The sequence below is a fragment of the Orycteropus afer genome, unplaced genomic scaffold (assembly GCF_000298275.1).
Source record: "Orycteropus afer afer isolate SDZICR_OR568_19922 unplaced genomic scaffold, OryAfe1.0 scaffold00326, whole genome shotgun sequence".
NCBI lineage: Eukaryota > Metazoa > Chordata > Mammalia > Tubulidentata > Orycteropodidae > Orycteropus > Orycteropus afer.
In genome coordinates, this window is record NW_006921913.1 from 1,921,793 (window position 1) to 1,927,754 (window position 5,962).

Consider the following 5,962-nt stretch of genomic DNA (forward strand, 5'->3'; position numbering starts at 1 on the left):
ACTTCCTCGCCAATATTTATTATTTTCTGTTTTTGTTTTTTTTTTGGTCTTAGCCATCCTAGTGAGAGTGAAATGGTATCTCATTTAGATTTTGATTTATATCTCTCTGATGGGTAATGAATGATACTGAGCATCTTTTCATGTATTTGGGAGCCATGTGAATGTCTATTTTGGTGAAATGTCTATTCAGATCCTGTGCATGTTTTATGATCAAGCTATTTGCCTTTTTGTTGTTAAATTGTCAACTTTTTTTTGAATTTTATCTTTAAATATATTTTGGTTACTAGATCTTATTGGATATATGATTTCCAAAGACATTCTCCCATCCATAGCTTCTCTTTTCACTATCTTGGGAAAGCCTTTTGATAAACAAGAGTTTTTAATTTTTATGAAGCCCCATTTATCATGAGTCATAGATCTTGTTTCATTTTTTGCATGTAAAAATCAAATATTCCCACCACCATTTATTTATTTTTTATTTTTTTAGTGTATGTGAACTGCTGTATGGAAAGTGAATTTGCTCTCTAAATTTTCACCCAAATCACAATAAAAAAAAAAAAGGTTTTTATTGTGATTTGGGTGAAAGTTTAGAGAGCAAATTCACTTTCTGTATAGCAGCTCACATACATTTTGTCTTATGACATTGACTACAATTTACCACAATGCAACAGCTCTCCTCCCACTGTCTCACCATAGTTACCTCTTCCCTGTGTCCTTCCCTCCCATGCACTTCTGCCCCCCCCCACACCCAGCTATCTCCCTGTGTATACACAGCCCTTCTATTCTTCCATGATTGATCTCTCCAAGGACTGTATCTACCTATCATAAGTGTTAAGCTGATAATGCCTGTTTTTTGTTTGGCCAGAAGCCACAGGAGTGGGTTCAATTCTAGACCCAAAGGGCACCTAGGGGCCATAGTCTCAGTGTTCCATCAGGCTCCATCAGACCAGCAAACCTGGTCCTTTTTTTTAGATGATGTTTTGTTCCACATTGTTCTCACACTCTATCCAGGATCTCCTACAGAGATTCCCCCTCCGAGTGATTGACAGCCACCACCATTTATTGAACAGACTGTTTTTTCCTCATCAAATGGACTTAATACCCTTGTCAAAAATCAGTTGACCACAGATGTATAGGTTTACTTCTGGATTCTCAATTCTATTCCATTGGCCAATGTGTCTATTGTTATAGTGGTACCAGGCTGTTTTGATTACTGTAGTTGTATAATATGTTTTAAAATGTGAGTCCTTCTACTTCATTCTTCTCTTTTAACATTGCTTTAGCTTTTCTGGGCCTCTTGTCATTCCACAGTTTTTCCATTTCTGTAAAGAAGTTGTTGGAATTTTAATTGGAATTGCACTGAATATAGATTACTTTGGATAGTATTGACATCTTAACAATATTAAGTCTTCCAGTTCATGAATATGGGACATTTTTCCACTTATTTAAGGATTCTTTAATCTCTTTCAGCAGTGTTTTATGATTTTCATTGTATATGTCATTCACATCCTTGGTTAGATTTATTCCTAGGTATTTTATTCTCTTAGATGCTATTATAAATGGAATCTTTTACCCACTTTCCCTTTTAAATTTTTCATTGCTGGTGTATAGAAATTCAACTGATTTTTGCTTGTTGACCTTGTAACCTGCAACTTTTCTAAATTCCTCATTAATTCTAGAAGTTTTATTGAACAACTACTTTTTAATGTTAACTCAATAGTCATTAAGTACTTGGTCACCATACAAACCTGTATTCACTAAGAAAAAATTTAAAGATTGTGTGATGTTTCAAATCTTTTACAGTGTTTCTTTTTCATTTTTTCTTCATGCGTGGGAGACTTGTACTCAACAGTTTGCAATTATTTATAAAATTATGACAGAATCAATTATTATATTATTGTTCAATGGTTTATTTTTAATAGCTGTAACTAGCCTACTTTGAGCCATTTTTATTTTAAAATCAGAATGGTCTCCCTATAAGTATATAGAATAACTGCTAAGTATAAACCTTATGTTTCGATTTCTTTGAGTTTTGAATATATTTTAATACCAATCACTATACTATATAGCTTCTCCTCTCAAAGAAATAGTTCTATCTCTAATTGTTAATAAGAAAAGGAAGAGCAAATAATTTAACCAAGGTTACATTTACTAGTGACAAAATTAGTATTTGGCCACAAGTCTCCAATTCCAGTGTTACCATCTTTCCAATATACTAGGAAAGCCAACAGAGAACAACTGTTTATTATAAAGTGTAAATGCAGTAGGACATATGAGACTGGCACAGTCAGGACTATAGCAGAGAAAGAAGTCAGTCTGGTCATATACCTTGTTACTGAGTAAGGGAAAAGCAACCCCTGACCATCAGGGAATTGGATTGGTACTGACAGTTATGTAATGATGTCTGTGAGATAAAAATAATTTCACACTCAAGACAAAACAAGACCACCGAATAATCTTATTTGAACACAGATCCAAAAATCACCCCTGCAAGTGAATGTTGTTTCTTTGTCAAGTATAGCTTTAGTCTCACTTCTTTTTTGTTACCTTCTTGATAAGGCAAACTATGGGCCTTAGGGCCAATCTGCGCCATAACTTGTTTTTGTGTGGACTTCGAGCTAAGAATTGTTTTTACATTTTCAGGGTTGTTTTAAAACAAACAAATGCATAAAGAAGAATATATGACAGAGATCATACGTGGCCCACAAACCCTAAATATTCACTGTTTTGCCTTTGTAGGAAAAAAAAAAATGTACTAGCCCCCGGTCAAGAACTGTCAAGGGCTTGAGATTTGATTCTACTTACAAGCTGAGAAGTTGGTTTGCCACAGATTCCTAGTTACTGAATAAAGGACTTTATTATTGAAAATAGTAGCCAGAGTATCAGCATATCTGCACTGGTATCCTGAGTCCCAGTTCTAACAGGGAGATATGGAAGGTTAGAAGACACACAGGAGAGAAAGCCAAGGCTGACCATCTAGAACTTTTTGAGCAAATACCATACATATAGCAAAATACAATCAAATCAGTCCCCCTCACCTAGGGAGCCAGCAGTTACATGGTAGTCAGGCTGTGGTTGTTTTGATCTATTTAATTGCCTGTGTGATTATCTACAGAAAATGTTCAGGATCAAGAGATTGAGAATTCTCAGCAAGACTGTGCAGGAATGCTCAGAATTTATGGTGGACTGCCTCTTCCAAGAGTGTGTTACTGGTGGTCTTTGTCTGCAGCACTTTGACAGAAGTGAAATTTCCACCAAGATTCAGCTGAAGCCCTTGTTGACACAGACTGGAACCCTGCATTTTGTTGTATAGATATCTGAAATTTCTTATGTCTCTTCCTGTTTAAGACTTCCTTGCCCACGGTGAGGAGATAAATTTATACTGAATTGAGCTCTGATATTTTATTGAGATCTTTCAAATTGGGTTTTCTTTTCTTAGGAAAAAAAAAATGTGAACCGAGTGAATTCCAACTCATTGTGAATCCCATTGGGTTTCCAAAGCTATAAGTCTTTACAGAAGTAGACTGCCCCAGCTTCCTTCTGCAGAGCAGCTGGTGCATTTGAACTGCCAGCCTTCTGGTTAACAGTTCTATGCCTTAGGCACGTGCCACCAGAGCTCTGTTTTTCCTAGGAAAGGTTCTCTGAAATCTTTGGTTATCTAATCAAATTTGTATTGTTTCTTGGTGAAATTGTTCTCTAGCTTTGCTTGTCTACTTCTCTATAAAAGGAAATGTCTGCTGAAAAAAGAGGTTGGGTATATAACCTGTAATTAAGTCTATAGTGAGATGGGGGGGGGGGTTGTGCTGAGAAGTGCAGAAGGTCTCTTGACACTGATGCCTTTTGAAACAACTTTGCCTCAAGTCTCCATTGTAAAACCATCTTGGGACTTACTGCTTAGTCTTGACTTTGTGTCCCCACTGTTTTACTTTCATCTTTGTGGTATAAGGAGGACTGTCCAGCCTGTGTTTAGTAACAATTAGCCTTTGGCCAACTTCCAGAGGCATACATTTGCGTAAGTACCATCTTTAGAGATAGTTGCAGTTTTCACAGCATCTTTTGGAACTGAAACTGTGCCTCCTCTATGCCAAAAACCTACTTCCATCATGTTTACACTCTATAATGTTAACTTGTATCCTTATCTCTTTGACTGACACAATTTTACCAGGGACAATTGGAATTTCAGTAGCCACTTTGGCTACTTTGACAAGAACAAGCTAGTTCTTTTGAGGAGTGCTTTAGAACAAAAAAGGAAGAACTCTAATGAGGAAATCATCTTGTTTGCCTAGAAGGCAGATTACTTTATTTAACTAAGGAGACATTCCCTTCTTCATAGCTGTATTTTGAACAATAATAATTGCTGGCTTTTTAATTGTATGGCTAAGTAAAATTATAAAGGGTCTGAGTTATTTAAATCATCTACAATAATACTCTTTCCTATTTGTACATGTCAAAATGAGTATTTCTTTATCTAAACTTTTTCTTCTATGTTTGTAGAGAAAACATAATTTGCTTTTAAGAATGATAATTTCATATTTGGAGCTGGCTGCTTTTCATTTTGTTTTGTTTCTTTTTCTCTCTTTCTCCTTCTCAGAAAATTCTAAAGATAAATTGATAAAGAAAAAAAGTCATTTAGTCATTAGGTGCTCACTATTGAAATAACTAATCCAGATAACCAGTCAAAATATATCAAAGAAAAAGAAAAGTTATCAAACTCTTTGTGTTTATTTTGTGAACCTTGAAAAGTATATTTACAAACTGGCCCTTGTTACCATAGTTACAAGATAAGAAGAAAAGGCCTTAGTTGCAAGATAAAAGGAGAACTTTTGAAATGATTAGTTTACCATATAAAAATAATGTCAATACAATATTTTGTTTTGTACAAGACCAGGGTTAAATTTTGCATGACTTAAGCATCCCAAATTTCCAGTGTAGGTTTTACAAGTGAAATAAATAATTGTTTTAAAATATGTTTAAAATTATATATATATATATATATATATATATATATATACACACACACATATATATATATATATACACACACACACATATATATATGTATATAAATTGCATTCAACTGAATAAAATGATGAGATATCTTTTTTAAAAGGTTTAATTTCATTAAAATCTTACAATGCTACAAGTAATGAATATTTAATGTTAGATAAAATTTGGTATTTCCAGATTCTTAACTAACTTAAGAATTTAGATAAATGATCAACTTATTAATAAATGGGAGCTCTAGTGGCGTAGTGCCTAAGGGATTTGACTGCTAACCAGAAGGCTGGTGGTTCAAACCTACCAGCCACTCTTCGGAAGGAAGGTTGGGCAAGCTACTTCCGTAGTGATACTACCTCGGAAACCCAAGGAGGGGTCACTGTGAGTTGGGTCTGACTCGATGGCAAATAACAACAGGTTAATTATTCAGAAACAAAATGTATTAATAAAAAGATCTTTTAGTGATTCTATACTTTTCAAGTTAAAAGAAACTTGTCTATGAAAATATTTTGTATCCAGAATCCTAGACTCACAAGACCTTTTTTGTTTCTGTCATGAAAGTCTGACCAAGCACTAGAGAGACTGATCCATTAGTCTATCGATTATTTCAGTTTTTCATTGGATCTAGTATCCAAAGCACACCATCGGGTCTAAGAGCAATAGCAAGCAATATGAAACGTGTGAAAGCTTCCATTTATTATTTGAAGGTCTCTAACAAGCCATATGAATTCTTCTATTAACAAAAAATACTCAGAACTTCTCAGAGAGTTGCCTTACCTCCTATAAAACATGGTTACTTTCGTCACAGATCACTCATAATCTATTATGTAACACCAAGCTCTCCCACCCTCTTTTCCTTACCAAAAGAAGGAGAACCCCAATGCTGGGAAAGTATTCATAATTCACACATACTTTCTGAGACCCTCTTAGATATTTTTTATTTAGTTTTCTTTTTTGTTTATTG